Below are 18,626 nucleotides of genomic sequence, written 5' to 3'. Positions count from 1 at the left end.
GCTTATTAGTGAGGCTGAAATGGACATTTTATTCCTTGGTTTTGATTCTCTCTCTCTCTCTCTCTCTCTCTCTCTCTCTCTCTCTCAAGGCTTTTTCTTAATCGACAGGTGTTCTTTCGTGTTTCTTAATGTACTGTGCCACTTGCCATCTGCCTGATCTTGTTGTCTCTTTGTTGCTATAATGAAGATAGGAAAGAGAACAAAATAGTTTCCCAGTATTCAGTGTCAGTCGTTTTGTGATACTATTAAGCCTTTCTCTCTCTCACCTTCTCAAGGCTTTTACTGATTCGACAGATGTTCTTTCGTGTTTCGTAATGTTCTGCGTCATCTGTAACCTACCTGATTATTTGTCGCTTTGTTGCCAAATTAAAGATGAAAAGAGGGAAGCACATAATCGTCCAATATTCAATGTCATTCTTTTTTCCCCCTATTTTTGTGATACTTAAGTCTCTCTCTCTCTCTCTCTCTCTCTCTCTCTCTCTCTCTCTCTCTCTCTTCTCTTTTCAATTAGAAGGATGTCATCTTGGAATTTTTTTGCTGCGTTTGCCTGCTTATGTGTCTAATTATTGTCAAAATAAAAAGAAAAAGCTTAGTGAATATTGGACTCCCTTCTCTGTTAGGAAATGTTACTTGAAATTCTTCATTCTCTCTCTCTCCTCTCTCTCTCTCTCTCTCTCTCTCTCTCTCTGTGTTTCAATTTGAATTCAGCCATCGTTTATGTTTTTATTACTGCATTTATGGATAATCTGTTATTAACACTGTAATATGATTGCCTACTTAGGTGTCTGCTTACTTGGTTCTCTCTCTCTCTCTCTCTCTCTCTCTCTCTCTCTCTCTCTCTCTCTTTGTCTAAATAACGGCCGAGTCCATTAAGGCCATAAATATAGAAATAAAGATAACTTTTAGAGCGATGAGATAACAACGGGGGCGTTGCCCCCCCTTTGCATTAATTTTATGGGTTTGCCGGATCAGCGGTGGAGAGAGAGAGAGAGAGAGAGAGAGAGAGAGAGACTTTATTTATAACTTTTTACTACCTCTATCATGATATGCTCAGTGACAGTATAATTTTCTGATACAGAAACTTCTAATATTATCTAATCTATTTTAATTGTTATATAGTTTTTTTTGTTTAAGCGCTGTTGTTAATTAATGCCACAATGAAAATGACTGCGAGTCCTTTTGCAAACTAGGTCAAAATCAGAGAGAATTGAAGTCATGAAGTTAAAAGGATTCTTTGTCCTTAAGTGGATACAAGACGTATAACAATTTCTCACACAATTTCTCTCATTCTTAGAACCTTTCTCAGTGCTTCCTATTGTGACTTTTCTGACGTAACCTTCTCTCAGTATTATGAATGAATCCTTTTTACCCCTTGTAGTGTAATTTGCGTGTTTGTAGTCAAAGATTCGTTGCGGAAAGTCATGACAATAATTAACAACCACATAGGGGGCTAGTGCCGTCAGTGCGCCTCATGCGTTTCACTGAAGGCATTACTCAAGAGTGTTTGCAGCATCCCCTCTGCCCCTTGCTACACCCACATACATTCCTTTTCCTGTACCTCCGTTCGTATTCTCTTTCTTCCATCTTACTTTCCGCCCTCTCCTATAGTAGATTCACATCAACCGTGCATTTGATGTCTAGGCCAGTCCCTTGCGACGCATCTGATTGGCTGTTGATAAGCCAATCACAGGGCTGAAAACTCTGTCTCTCGAGAGTTCACATGAGTAGGATCTATGTTCCACCTCTCCTGAGGGAAACTTCTTTCAAAAGTATCCCTCAGGAGAGGTGGAACACACATCCTGCCTATGTGAACTCTCTCGAGAGACTGAGAGTTTCCAGCCTTGTGATTGGCTTATCAACAGCCAATCAGGAGCGTCGTAAGGGACTGGCCTAGACTATCAAATGGTCGGTTGATGTGAATCTACTATAGCAGTATCGTTTCATAGTGCAACTGCTTTGAGATTTTCCTCCTGTTACGCCTTTCAAACCTTTCTTCTCTGTTTCCCTTTCAGGGAAAAATGACCTAATAGTTCCCATCATTCGTTTTCTTTACGCATAGGGAAAATGGGCCCATTTGTTGAGTGATAATTTAAGATATGCTTATTTTCTAGTTTACCAGCCTTAGACGAGACCGACAAATCTACGAAAAATAGAGGGAGGAAAACAGAACAAACTATATAAATAATAGGGACCTTACCACCATAGGACGAGATAAACACGCCTCTTCAAAGAATGGAAGTTATGTGGCTTATGATATTTGCGATTTTTTCTTTCTTACCTTTTGCGAAAAAGATGGAAAGCGACATTCAAAGTTCCGACGATTATTCGAAAATCTAACGTTAAAAACGTCTGATAAAGTTAATTTTGGATTACTTGTTGTGTGTGGCTTTTTTTCGGAAAACAATTTTTTCTTTTTTTTCTTTATTACGTTCTTTTTTCAGTTCATAGTATCGCCATTTATTCAGCCATAATTCCTGTCATTCATATTTTTAAAGTACTTGTCATTTTGTCCATTTCATTCAGACACTAATTTACATAAATACATGATATAATCAAGAATAGGCTTTTCCAGTAACGTACTATTTACCTGAAGTCATAGTTAAATGTGTTCTCTCTCTCTCTTCTCCGGCTCATCTCTCTCTCTCTCTCTCTCTCTCTCTCTCTCTTCTAAGTTAGCTAGAAGTTTCACAAAACTTCCTCGCTCTCTGAATTACTTACATCATTTATTCAGAGCCGCAGGTATACTGAGAGCAGTGTTATCATTCATTATTCATTTTATCTGTAAAATTTCTCACCGTCATTCGTCCTCTTTTCATTCCTTTTTTCCAATTGGTATCTTCGTATCATTATTTTAGAAACAAATTATACATATATACATATATATATCTATATATATAATATAATATATATATGTATGATTTTAGATATATATATATATTATATGTAACATATGCATATATATACATATATACATATATATGTATATATACACCTATACACACACACACACACACACACATATATATATATATATGTATATGATATATATATATATATATATATATATATATATATACATACATATACATACACATACATACATACATAAACACACACATTTACATAGAATTAATACGTGTGCGATAAAAACATACAAGTTCATGTATATCTAGAACATAAATACATTAAAGCAAGTGCATAGCATTAATTACAAACCTGGTAAATGTTCACAGACAAAGTTGGCCAAGTTCCATTTTAACTCTGAACGTATTTGTAAGAGTTTCTTCCCTTCTTTATTTGTCTTCGCATGAGAAGGCTTTAACTTTAATTGGGTTACAGAAATTAAAGCAGAATCGGTTTGTACTCCTTTTAGAATACACTGTAGGCTTTACTTGAAGTTCTTTACAGCGTCCCTTCGGCCACTATAGTAGATTCACAGCAATCGTGCATCTGATGTCTAGGCCAGTCTCCTTACGACGCTCCTGATTTGCTGTTGATAAGCCAATCACAGGGCTGGAAACTCTCAGTCTCTCGAGAGAGTTCCAATAGGCAGAATGTAAGTTCCACCTTGTGGGATACGTCTTCTCAAAGCATCCCTCAGGAGGGGTGGAACATACATCCTACCTATTTGAATCTCTCGAGAGACTGAGAGTTATTAGCCCTGTGACTGGTTTATCAGCAGCCAATCAGGAGCGTCGTAAGGGATTGGCCTAGACATCAGATGCACGGTTGATGTGAATCTACTATAGCTGCGACAGCTTTCTTTCCTTTTACTTTACCTCCTTTCGTATTCGCTTCCTTCCATCTTTTTTTCCCCAACCTTTACTGTTAAGTCCTCTTCCAGCGTTGAAGAAGCCTCACAGTTCCCAGCACTTGGCCTTCTGCCTGGATTGTATATTCTGTTTAATCTATTTAATGTATGGAATATGAAGACATTTAATTCATTCTCGAATTGGAAAGCGAGAACTGCTCCTAATGTAAACAACTAGTTTACCCGTGTAAAATTGACACGGGTTTTGGAATCAGAAAGGCAGGAGGAATTTTATCCCTGTTGCCTCATTAATCTCTCTCTCTGTAATTCAAAATGTGATCATGAAACATGAATGAACGACGCTCTGGCAAAACAATGGCGGCGTGAAATTATTCCAAAGTTTTTTTTTTTTTTTTAACAGCTGATAACGACGAGGAACATTATTCTGATTCGAAAAATTCGGATTTTTCTGTGTCCGTTTTGATGGATATTTTGAGGAAATTAAATTATAATTTGTGTAAATTAAATATTTTGAGTAAATCAAATATTTTCAGTAAATTAAATGATATTTTGAGTAAATTAAATGATATTTTCAGTACATTTTTTTCTTTTGATTTAATTTTTTCTCTTAAAATTATCATTATATATACATTCTCTCTCTCTCTCTCTCTCTAGTAGCCATCTTGCTTGGTGAGACGTTCCCGCGTGAAATCAGATTAATCAACAGATATCACAAGTTTAACATACGACTAGAATTTGAGAAATATCTAGAAGTGTTCGTGAACTATCGGTGATAAGATTAGTGTGAAAATAGTAGGATAAAGCGTCTTCTAAGTTAGTTTATCAAGTGAATACTGTAAAATCAGAACAAGATGGCAGTAAGTTCCAACTGCGGGAAGAGATGGCGTAATTTAGCGTGTTTAGCAGATTCGCAATACGATGAGGTAGCAGAAGGGATGGCATTTCTCATCTATGAAATCAGCAACAGTAAACCTAAACCAAAAAAGATACAAAAGCCTTCCATTTATTATCATTTTATAATATTAGAAGGATATAATCCTTCAAACTGGAACAAATCTAATGAAAACATCTTGAAAATAATTGAAGAAGTTCCAAATAAATCCAAGTGGTCAAGAGACTCATAAAGAAAATATACATAAACCAACATATTCCGACAAAGAAAATGAATAAGGTGAATCTTGTGAATATCCTAATTGACGCATTAGGAAAAAGAATGCCAAAAGCATGCAAAACTGTGTAAGGTTTTGGTATAGCATAGTCAATACACAAAACCTAATCAGAAAATGTGCTGTATGCAACATTCCGACCCATCCACAGTGTGCTGATGGTAAAGGGACAAGATATGAGAAAAGATACAGAATTTTTTTGTCAACATGTCTATCATGGATAAGACAATGTTATTAAATCAAGATTGAATGTACAAATAGTTGAGGATGAAGAAGAAGAGGAGAGAAAGAAGAAGAAGAAGAAGAAGAAGAGGAAAACGGAAGAGAAGTAAACAAAACAAAATGAAATGACAGAAAAAAAATAAGGAAAACAAAGAACAAGATAAAAGTATGGATGCAGAGATACTCATTGATACTACATATGAGGCAATAAAGCAGCATACCTACGAAGAAATAAATTACGATATGGCAACAGAAAAAGCAAATCCCGAAGAGGCTCTACCCAGATCTACACAATGACGGGAAAGAGGAAAAAATAGACAAGAAAGACAAAATCTGCAACCTTTTGAAAAGAGGGAATTGCAGATTTGGAGAAAGAGATGTTTTTACTACAAACATCCCTAAGGTATGTCACAACTATGAAATATATGGTAAATGTGCATACCTAGATGGATATGGGGATGATTGCAGAGATCTGCATCCAAAAAATATGCAAAAAACCTAAAAGAAGGAAAAGGATGTAAGTTCGACAAAAAATGCAAATATATGCACCCTGTAGCCATGAATCATAATCAAATAAATAACCAACCAAGTAATAAAATCCAAAATAAGAAAGAAACAAATAAAGAGAGAAATCAAGCAATATCAGGTAAAAGAGAAAAGCAAACCACCAATGAGATATGCAGAGAGTCAGCTAAAAAAATTTCAAGCATCAGCTCCAAAAATTCTACTCAAGGGATAATAACTGTATTTATTATGCAAGAGGATATTGCAGACGAAAGGAGAAAATTGCAGATTCAGACACAAAATGAATAATTATGATGAATGGAAGGAAGATCAAATATTATGGAAAAGTTGGATTTTTTAATGTCAGAATTTCTGGAGGAAATGAAAAAAGAACAACATACCAGAACAGGAAAGAGACATGGGAAAAATCCTTATTACTACCAATATTAAATGAAGGAGAAAACACGCAAACCATCATAGTGATGAATGCGCAGGGTTTAGTTACGAGTAACTCAAAAAGAAAAATAGAGTACTTAGAAGAACTAACCCAAAATGAAAAGAAAATAGATATAATGAATATAAGTGAAACCTGGTATTCCCAAGAGACTGGGAAAATGATGATCAAATAAAAGGGTTCCAAACTTATAGATCAGATAGAAAAAATAGGAATCAAGGGGGAACCGCAATATATGGGAAAGACAAAAAACAAGGAAAAAATATATAGAGAAATATAGTAACTCAGAATGTGAACTAATAGCGGTAGTAATTTGAATCTGAAAAATTAATGACCATAGTAATATATAGACCTCCTAATACTAAAGAGTTTGACTTAATAATTGAAAAATTGGATGATATATGTAGAAATCACAAGGACTGGACTATTCTCCTATCTGGTGACTTCAACTTTCCTTTCGTAGAATGGAAAGAACGAATAGGAGATTGTGGATGTACTTATACATATAAAAAAGAGAGTAATAATAGTGCAGAAGATAAAAGGCAATTCGAAAAGCTATTAGATATGCTACTAGAATACAACATTCAACAAATAAATCACCTGCCAACAAGAAAGGAAAATACTTTAGACCTAGTATTTGTGAACGAGGTGAATTATGTTAAAGAAATAATAGTTTATAATGCGAGTATTTCAGACCATAATGTCATAGAATTAACAGTTCATTCCAAAGCAAGTGAAAACAGAGATAAGCAAGAAATGAAAAAGTGGGAAGGATATGGAAAATACAACTTCTACAGTAAAAAATATAAAATGGTCAGAAATAAATGAAGAATTAAACAAAGATTGGGATAACATTTTCGTAAGTGATGACATAAGGGTAAATACGGAGATATTATATAAAATATTAGAGAAATAGTGGATAAAATAATATATACCGAAGAAGAAAAGTAAACATCATTCATGCATACCAAGAGACAGAAGGATCTTGTTCCAGAAAATCAGAAAGTGGAAAAAAGGTCTTGCAAAAGAAAAATGCATGGAAAGTTATAGAACTAAAAAGTAAGATAGAAAATGCAGAACAAAAGATGATTACAATCAAAAGAAAATGAAAAACGGGAATTGGAAGAAAAAACCCTATTAAATATCAAGCAAAACCCCAAACTATTATACTCATATGCGAAGAAGATGAATAAAATAAGATAGAAATAGGCCCTCTGAGAATTGAAGGGAGATTAACGAATGAAAAAGGAAATTTGCAACATACTGGCAGAACGATATAAGAGAGAATTCACCCCTAGAATAGATAATGAAGATAATGATATAGAAGTAAGGGACGAAAATAGTGAATATTTAGCTGACATAGAAATTAATGAAGCTGATATTGTGCAGGCAATTAATGAAATTAAAAATGGAGCTGCTGCAGGGCCTGATGGAATCCCTGCTATTTTGTTAAAGAAAGTAGTTCATTCTATCGCAAAGCCACTTGCAATATTATTAAGACAAAGTGTAGATACATGCAAGATTTATGATGGCGAACAAATTAGCATATATCACCCCATACTTTCAAAAGGGTGGATCAAGAACCTTGAGGCAAGTAATTATAGGCCTCGTGAGTCTAACATCACATATTATGAAAGTGTATGAAAGGGTAATGAAGAAAAATATTATGAAACATTTAATAAAAAATAATTTGTTTAATATAGGACAACACGGTTTTGTACCCGGAAAAAGTACACAAACCCAACTGTTAGTCCACCGTGAGAACATATTCAAAAATATGAAAAGCGGAAATGAAACAGATGTGGTTTATCTAGACTTTGCAAAAGCTTTTGACAAAGTAGACCATAATATATTAGCAAAGAAAATTAGAAAACACAATATCGTAGATAAAATAGGAAGATGGTTAAAAGAATTTTTACACACAGAAACAGATAGTTATTGCAAACGATGAGAAATCGGATGAAACCAAGGTAATATCCGGTGTGCCACAAGGTACGGTGTTAGCTGCAATACTGTTTGTTATTATGATTGAAGACATAGACAGTAATGTTAAGGATTGATTCGGTAGTGAGTAGTTTCGCTGATGACACAAGAATAAGTAGAGAAATACTTGTGATAAGATAGGAACGCCTCTACAAAGAGACCTTAACAAAGTATATGATTGGGCAGAGGAAAATAGGATGGTATTTAACTCTGATAAATTTGAATCAATAAATTATGGCGACAGAGAAGGAAAGCTATGCATATAGGGGACCTAATAAATGAGACAGTCACAAATTAGGAAAAGCAGTTAAAGACCTTGGTGTGATGATGAATAGGAACATGTTATGCATGATCAAATAGCAATTCTTTTGGCAAAATGTAAAGCAAAAAATGGGAATGTTGTTACGGCACTTCAAAACAAGAAAAGCTGAACACAATGATTATGCTTTATAAAACATATGTTCTAGTCCAACGTGAATATTGCAATATGATATGGTACCCACACTATCAAAAGGATATTGCACAAATAGAGAGTGTACAAAGGTCCTTTACAGCTAGAATAGAAGAAGTTAAGGACCTTGACTACTGGGAAAGACTACAATCATTTAAAACATTATATAGTCTAGAAAGGAGAAAGAAGAACGCTACATGATAATTCAGGCATGGAAACAGGCTAGAAGGAATAAACACAGAAAATATCATGGAACTAAAAATATCAGAAAGAGCAAGCAGAGGTAGATTAATAGTGCCCAAAACAATACCAGGAAAAATAAGGAAAGCACACAGGACATTAATCCACTACGCACCAGCATCGATAATGCAGTTCTACTCAATGCGTTGCCAGGCTCATCTGAGGAATATATCAGGAGTGAGCGTAGATGTGTTTAAGAATAAGCTCGACAAATATCTAAACTGCATCCCAGACCATCCAAGATTGGAAGATGCAAAATATACCGGAAGATGTACTAGCAACTCTCTGGTAGACATTAGAGGTGCCTCACACTGAGGGCCCCACCTGGGGCCAACCCGAACGAACTGTAAGGTCTGTAAGGTAGGTCTCTTCCTCATTTTCTTTCTATTTTGTTTACATTTATTTTATATATAGTCTCTCTCATCTTTCCTTTCATCTCTTTTAATTTGTATTTTTTTTATTGAATAGCCTCCCTCTCTCTCTCTCGCTCTCTCTCTCTCTCTCTCTCTCTCTCTCCTCCGCTCATCGTCTCTCTTCTCTCTCTCTCTCTCCTTTCTTTTTATTTTGCATTTATTATTTTATAGTCTCTCTCTCTCATTTTTTATTTTGCATTTTTTTTTATTCGAATAGTCTCTCTTCTCTCTCTCTCTCTCTCTCTCTCTCCTCTCTCTCTCTCTCTCTCTGCCCTAACCTCGTAAAAGCCATTTCTGAAATCCAACTCTGAAATCCCTCCAAGTCTTAATTGATCTTTCCAACTCTTTAAATCGCTCCGAACTCTTAATTAATCCTTATAACTCTCAAATCCCTACAAATTCTTTATTACTCTTAATGACTCTCCAAACGGTATAATTCTCTGACTAAGGGCGATAACTTAAGATGGGCATTTACCCACCTCAAGACGATGCCCCAAAGACAGTCTCTACAACGGGGTTAGCCTGGAATCAAATTTGGACACTACCCAGCTGTATAACCTCACTGTGATGAAGCCCTATAAGAATAGTAATATAGACATATATTATATAATAAGAATAATAATATAGACATATATTATATAATAAGAATAATTATTCTTACTCGGGGAGTAAGAATAGTAATGTAGACATATATTATATAATAAGAATAATAATATAGACATATATTATATAATAAGAATAATTATCCTTACTCGGGGAGTAAGAATAGTAATGTAGACATATATTATAAATAAGAATAATATAGACATATATTATATAATAAGAATAATTATTCTTACCCGGGGAGTAAGAATAGTAATGTAGACATATATCATACGACGGGACAATAACTTGAAATTTCATACTTCCGAAGAATACGGCGTTCACTTGAAAGAAGTTACAGATGATAAAAGAAATAAAAAAGATATTATTTATCATAAAAGAAAAAAAGGAAAAGATAGCTTTTTCTGTTGGTAACTACGGTATTTTACGTGTAATGAATTTAACTTTTTTGCATTTAACAATGAAAGCTGCAAATAAATATACTTAACTCGACCAGAAAACAGTAGCAGTTCTAAATGAAAGTTGGAAATTAATGCGCTTAACTCAGCCAGAAAACAGTACCAGTTACCAATGAAAGCTGGAAATAAATGCGTTTAACTCAACCAGAAAACAGTAGCAGTTACCGATGAAAGCTGGAAAGAAATGAGTTTAACTCAACCAGAAAACAGATGAAAGCTGAAAATAAATGCGCTTAACTTGCCAGTAACAGAAGGAAATACTTAGACTGTTGCATGCGTATCAACCTCGAATTCCCCAAAATTGGTCGTGTCGTAAATCATAAGTTTCCTGTTGTATCTCTGTCGTAAGAATTGAAACTCATTCCTTAATATATTTAAAATTAAGGACATGCGTGACTTCGCTTAATCTTTTATATATGATATGGAAGGGATATTGTATGAATATATAGTTTTGAAAGGTTGCATTAGAAAAATCGGCCATAAGAGATTCCGGGTTATTAGGTAACGATATATTCTAATTGAAAGAAAGCGAGAGAGAAAAATTTGAAACTACATAAATAGAGTTCTCCATGAAGACATCCAGCCTTTTAACGTATTAGTGTTTGCCCGATTAGCATAATTTATGTAAACGCTTCAAAATTATTGGGTCTAAAATATTTTATGTTTTCTGCCGCTGATGCAGAAAAAAAAACTCTGCGAGTTTGAATGAAACAAAGGTATACTCGATGTATTTCGAGTTTAGAGAAGTTCTCCATGAATAATTTTATTCTTTTTACGAAGGTTTGTCTCAGACTAATACTTTATCCCTTTTACGTACACACACACACACACACACATTTATATATATATATATATATATATATATATATATATATATATATATATAAATGTGTGTGTGTGTGTGTGTGTACGTAAAAGGGATAAAGTATTAGTCTGAGACAAACCTTCGTAAAAAGAATAAAATTATTCATGGAGAACTTCTCTAAACTCGAAAATACATCGAGTATACCTTTGTTTCATTCAAACTCGCAGAGTTTTTTTTTCTGCATCAGCGGCAGAAAACATAAAATATTTTAGACCCAATAATTTTGAAGCGTTTACATAAATTATGCTAATCGGGCAAACACTAATACGTTAAAAGGCTGGATGTCTTCATGGAGAACTCTATTTATGTAGTTTCAAATTTTTCTCTCTCGCTTTCTTTCAATTAGAATATATCGTTACCTAATAACCCGGAATCTCTTATGGCCGATTTTTCTAATGCAACCTTTCAAAACTATATATTCATACAATATCCCTTCCATATCATATATAAAAAGATTAAGCGAAGTCACGCATGTCCTTAATTTTAAATATATTAAGGAATGAGTTTCAATTCTTACGACAGAGATACACAGGAAACTTCATGATTTACGACACGACCAATTTGGGGAATTCGAGGGTTGATACGCATGCAACAGTCTAAGTATTTCCTTCTGTTACTGGCAAGTAATATATATATATATATATCTATATATATATATATATAGTATATATATATATATATGTGTGTGTGTGTGTGTGTGTGTGTGTGTGTGTGTATGTGTGTGCGTGTGGGGGTGTGTGTGTGCGTGCTCACAAGACGTGCTAACTTAAAGAAAAAGAAAAAACAAAACATTTATGAATCAGTAAAAAAAAATTATAAATTTCCCGTTATTATTATAGTCTTTGTAAAACCTCGGAGTATTTTACTTTCCATTTAATTAAAAAGAATTAACACTTCGAACAATCAAAAAGCACGTTTTAACGCACGAATAATATCGTCAACATAAACCGCTTTAAAAGTTGGCGATAAGAAATTCCAAACAACGGCTCAGTTATACACGCTGGAGCATTCTTACGTGGACGGTATTGCAACCTTCAGATGCTTTTCGCTCGTAAAGAAGATTTGTGTGGACGAACGCCACAATAAACCCGAGAAATACCCCGTTATATATGTGCGCTTCTGTCGCGAAAGAGATTTTCGAGAAATAATTGCGCCATAATTCACACGGTATATATAGCAACCATAAGTATTGACTTTCAAGAGATAATATGACTTACGAAAAGTTGGACGTTGTCGTGAATGTTTAGAGGCGCTGCTTATAAACTAGTCGTATAGAAAAATGATGAGGTATGTTCTAGCATGTGGTTAACATTCTTGTGATGTCATGCAACCGGGAATGAAAATCTTTATTGCATTGCATCATGGTGAAGGAACCGTTATTTTAAGAAATTCCAGGAACAATAACGTATATTCACTCCACTTATTTATAGCGTCGAGATACAGCGAGTGTTTACTGCATTTCAACATAGGCAAAAATTAATACCCTCTTCTTTTACCTAAACTTAAATTAAACAGGATTATATTCAGAATATTTTTACTGCATATTTGGATGGACGCGTGGCATCTGCAGGGCCTAGACGGGATTTAAAAATATTTGGTAATAATGTATGGAATCAGTGTACCGTTGTACTTTATTATAGGGGCAGATTTTATTTAGTATACTCAAGGTATGTGATAGGATGTGATTATAGTAAGTGAGAGAGATATTAGACAAAGATACTGGGAGACCAGTGTGAGCATAGATAAGGAAGAACGTGTGTGGCTTAATTAAGTGTTTGTCGAAAATTAATTATGTGATCAGCTTTTAGAGAAAAAGGAAAAACCAGCACCCAGTGCAAGAGGAAAGGTCTTGGAGAGCCTTACACATAGTTTTTATTTTCACCTTAGACTTTCTTCACAGAAGGGTAGATTCCTCCGTTCTCTGCAAGTGGTTAGGGATGAAGTTGCTAGCCCTATGCCCTCCTCTTGACCACAGTTGCTGCTGGTAGCCATTCGCAGCTAAGTCGACTGGTTGGAGACAGGCTGGAATTAGGGTTGGGAATGATTAAATCAAACTGATTTAATCAAGTGATTAAATCATTGATTTTTTCATGAAAAAATAATGATTTTTTTTCTTGTTTTTCTTTTTTTAGCTTTTTAACTTTTTTTTTTTATTTGAAAGCAAACAAATTGAAAAATATGGGTTGGAGGTTAATAAAGAATTAAGCATAACTGTGCTGCATCTATTTATTTTTATATAAAAACAAATTGCAAGTACGTACTTTAGAGCAGAACTGGAAACCTAAAAGATAAATCAATAGTTATTCTGTCATAAAATACATTTTGAGGAAAATAAGGATTGAAAAAACTTCTAACAAATAAAAAAAACCAAATAAATAAAAAAAAATAAAAAAAAATCAAAGAAAAAATCAAATAAATCACCCAAGTGTTTTTTTATTTTTAAAAATTTTTCTAGATAAAAATAATCACCAATCCCTGGCTGGAATCGAACTGATGACTACCTTGTAAACATAACATCAAAATAAGTGCATACTTTTTGTAATGATTGTACGTGTAATATACTGAAAATAAACGGTGACTGAAACAATTACACATGCTCACGCGCGCGCGCAAACACACACACACACACACACACACACACACAAGCTTGATTTTAAGAAACGATTGATTGAGGGAACACCATATCTGTTTAACAGAGAGCCTGACTCACCAATCAGTAAATGTCAGTCACTTGCAAGCGTGAGTCAAGTTGTGACTTAATCCTTGGTTTGACATCTATGACTCTTGGTCACCCTGTGAACTCGACAACTGTGAACAAGAGATAGAATTGAACTATTTTTCGTCAATTGATGGTAAGCGATTTGATGATGACCAAATTGAACGTCGTCAACCTTTGCGGATCTGTTGCTTGTGACTCACGATGACAGTATGTTCCGTATGTTGCTACTGCGCGCATAATTCATTCACATGTTTTGTCGTCGTTCCGTCTTACGCGGAGATTGTTATATTATTATTGACTTTAGTAAATTGTTCTGTGAAGGTATCACTACCTTGAGAATTATGATTTAAAAATAAACCACATTTCTCCTATTTCCATAAATTCTCATCCCTCTCTTTCCTCTTATATTTAATTTATGTATATAGATTAAGATTTTACGGCGAAGAAAAAATTGGTAAAGGTATAATTAGGAAGATCATTATGAAAAGAAAGCATATTTATAATTCATTCCGCATCGTCATATGGTTTTCTTTCCTTCTGTATTTTCTTTATGTGTATATATATATATAAAATATATTATATATATATATATATATATATATATATATATATATATATATATATATATACTATATATATATATATATATATATCTGGTCCTTTGGTTCCGTTTGTTAAAACGGGGGGGACTGATGGAAATTGCAGAAAATCTTATATATATATTATATATGTATATATATATGTGTGTGTGTGTGTGTGTGTGTGTGTGTGTGTATCTACACGACGCAGATATCCGCGTGAAACTTCGACGGTAGCAAATGACCCTTAACAGACACGGGGAATTCCCAGGGGTGATTAGAACTCTGAAAATGAATAACAACCACATTTGCAACGGCAATAATAGTAACAACGAGACGAAATGAATTGTTATCAATGGACGCGAAAGATATAAAAGAGATAATACTCGAATTTCTCTCGTGCTTCCTTCCACAAGTCTCTCTTTTTGACCCTCTTATTTATATTTATCTCCTCGCTTATTATTTCCCCTCGAACGACTCCTTCTCCCATACTGCGTTTCTCTCTCTCTCTCTTCTCGCTATCATTTCCTTTTTCCCCCCAAATCCATCTTCCCATTTCTCTCTTCCCTCGGGGGCTGCTCCTCATAATATTTTCTCTCTCCTATCCTCTCGTTTTCATTTAGGCTTTTCCCTGTCGTTTGATTTAATGGCCTTCTCTACTCCCCCCTTATCTTTTTTTTCATTCTTTCTCTCTTTTCATACTTCATGTTATTCTACTCTCGTTCTCTCTCTCTCTCTCTCTCTCTCTTTCTCTCTCATTCTATCTTTTCTGCCTGGTCTGTCTCCCGAACGATCTATAATTTATTTTCAGTTTTTCCCCTTCAAACTTCCAATTACTCTCTCTCTCTCTCTCTCTCTCTCTCTCTCTCTCTCTCTCTCTCTCTCCAGTATTCCATCTTTTCTCCCTTGGTCAGTCTACTCCTTGATATAATAATTAATTTTTCCACTTTTCTCTCTTCGTACTTCCTATTATTTCTCTCTCTCTCTCTCTCTCTCTCTCCCCGCTTGATCAGCCATCCCAGAAACAAACAACGGTCACTTACCGAGATCATTTGCGTTTTATTGCTAATTTTCCGAACGGGGGATCGGACGCGTTCACATGGCTATATTAATTGCTGCTCTTCCTGTTCCCGAAACGGTTCGCGTTTGTCTTGAATGGACGGACTTGTCATTCCAGTTTACTTTTTTTGTTTTGTTTTCGTTAGCCAGTATTGGTGGATTTGTATATTTGTAACGGGATGTACAATTATTAATCTGTTTTGCGCTCATTGAATTCGTTGTTTGTGAACGCAACCCGGCGCTCGTGAGATTTGTTGGGGAAAATTTCCAGAGGTGAAACTATCCCTTTGCTAGGCCACTTACATTAGCTGGCGACTCTTGTACACACACCACACACACAACACACACACCACACACAACATACATATATATTATATAGATATATATCTATATTTAAATGCAACAGAGTCCATGCAGTAATATGAAACGTTTTCTTGCCTAAGTCACTATATATATATATTTATACACACACACACACACACACACACACACACACACACACACACATATATATATATATCTAATATATATATATATATATATCTATAATAATCTGTATCTATATATACATATATGATAGATTATATAGTATACTAGTAAACTGGTAAAATGACTGTGCAAGAAAAGCTTCATATTACTGCATGGACTCTGTTGTATGCCTGAATTTTACTGCAAAGCCTAGACTATACGACATGCTCATCATGCAAAAGGCGCCATATTTCAGACTCATGGAACGGTTTAAATAATGGAGGGGAAACCACCTCCAAAGAACTTAATTCTCGGCCGAAGCAGGACATCAGGTTTAGCATCGTTTGGCGCCTGCCAGGGATTAAGGGGAAAAAAGAAATTCCTCAAAGCCTAAAGAGATGCCTCCATTACCATTGGCTTGAGCTGAACATCGTTTAGTGGGACAATGTCTTTTGTGCGCATGCATGATGAAAATCTTGATGTAAAGTTAACACGTTTTACGCAGATTTTGACTACAAAGGCTGTAGTATTTTGTAATATATTTCTCTCCTCTCTCTCTCTTCTCTCTCTCTCTCTCTCTCTCTCTCATTCACAATATCCATGGGATCGATCATTTTGATGGATACGTGTTTCTGTGTAAGTTTTATTTTATTATTGAAAATTTGTTCTTCATTCTATTTCATAAGAAATAAATTTTTTTTCATAGTTTCACAGTAGTTCTGTAATTTATTGCTTACTCCCTGTTTTAGCATAACGCCTCTCTCTCTCTCTCTCTCTCTCTCTCTCTCTCTCTCTCTCTCTCTCTCTCTCTCTCTCTCTCTCTCTCTCATTCACAATATCCATGGGATCATTTTGATGGATACGTTTTTCTGTGTAAGTTTTATTTTATTATTGCAAATTTGTTCTTCAGTCTCTTTTCATAAATAAATGTTTAAAATTTTTAAATAGTTTGTCACTACCTTTTATTTCTGTAATTTATTGATCACTCCCTGTTTTATCATAACTCTCTCTCTCTCTCTCTCTCTCTCTCTCTCTCTCTCTCTCTCTCTCTCTCTCATTCACTTCAATATCCATGGGATCATTTTGATGGATACGTTTTTCTGTGTAAGTTTTAATTTATTATTGCAAATTGGTTCTTCATTCTATTTCATAAGAAATAAATTTTTTTTTATATAGTTTCACTCTTTATTTCTGTAATTTATTGATTCATTCCTGTTTTTATCAATAACCTCTCTTCTCTCATCTCTCTCCGTTTTCTCATCAATCTCTCTCTCCCAAATTCTCTCTCTACTCTCTCTTTCTCTCTCCTCTCATTTTCAAATATGTATGGGATCATTTTGATGGATACGTTTTTCTGTGTATGTTTTTTTTTATTATCATTGCAAATTTGTTCTTCAGTCTATTTCATGAGAAATGGAAATTTATTTTAATAGTTTCACTCTTTAGTTCTGTAATTTATTGATCACTCCCTGTTTTAGCATAACTCCTTTTCGTACTCTGATGGTCGTAATTGGAGGGAGAGTTTCATACGTAGGGTGAGCGGAGATAGAGTAATTGCCTGTATCACTTGTGTTAAAGTGGCTGCGTGTATTGCAAGATAGATATTCTCTAAAAACAAATTACAACAGATATCTTACAACATACTTCAGTCTGATGTTCACGTTTGATTGTCATAACCACAAAGCCCTCTTAACTTCTCGATTCCTTTATAAGTCCTTGAAGATGCCCTCCTCCTCAGGAGAAGAGATCTAGTACACCAGGTGTGCTGGAAATTCTCCTCTTCAATTTTATATATACTGCTTCCCTCCGCTACGCAACGAACTGTATCAAAGGAAGTAAGGTTGCGTCTTCTTACTGTAATAGGAGAGAAGAAGCATTGCTTGCTGAATGAATGGGTCTCCTCTCCCATAACTTCCCTATTTTCGGGTATTCCATTGAGGTGTGAGAGATGTGTATTTCTGGTGATAGAAGTTCACTCTCGACGTTGTTCGGAGGTCACGTAAAGCCGTTGGTCCTGTTGCTGAATAACCACTAGTTCCATGCAACGTAAAAACACCATACAAACAAACAAACATATCTTACAACACATCTCATTGTGGGAAATTCTTTACATACAAGATATGTGACACATGGAACAAACTGCCACCAGAAGTTGTAAATAGCACCAGTGTGGAAGAGTTTAAAAGAAAGCTAGACAAAATCATCAGGACACTGTGAATGAACATTAAAACTTGCTCATACAGATAAGTGAGCACATGATGTCTCCTCGGATGGACTATCAAGTCTTTGAGACATCCTAATCCTTGTAAGTCCTTGTAACTCTTATCATATAGATACTCTAGGTACCGTTATCCATTTCTTGTATGACGTCACCACTCACCCTGGTCCGTTTTCTACACTATACAGTTTTCGCTTCTAACTCGTGAGTCGACCCGTGTGATTAAGTTCATGTTATCAACTTAAAGAAAATGGAACCATATGGTTTCTTGTCTGTTATTTGAAAGACGTGACCTTATTTCACTTTGTTGTTGGTCAGTGAGACGAGTTTGGGCAGCCAGCCACACCCATCTTCGTCTGCGCAGTTTTGAAAAGTAAGATACGTCTTGTATGTTACATTGAGAAATTTGTGTTTAAAGTCACGAAACAGAAAAAAAAGTTACATTTATAATTA

The sequence above is a fragment of the Macrobrachium nipponense genome, chromosome 9 (genome assembly GCF_015104395.2).
Source record: "Macrobrachium nipponense isolate FS-2020 chromosome 9, ASM1510439v2, whole genome shotgun sequence".
NCBI classification, from domain to species: Eukaryota; Metazoa; Arthropoda; class Malacostraca; order Decapoda; family Palaemonidae; genus Macrobrachium; species Macrobrachium nipponense.
Note: the sequence above shows the minus strand (reverse complement) of the source record.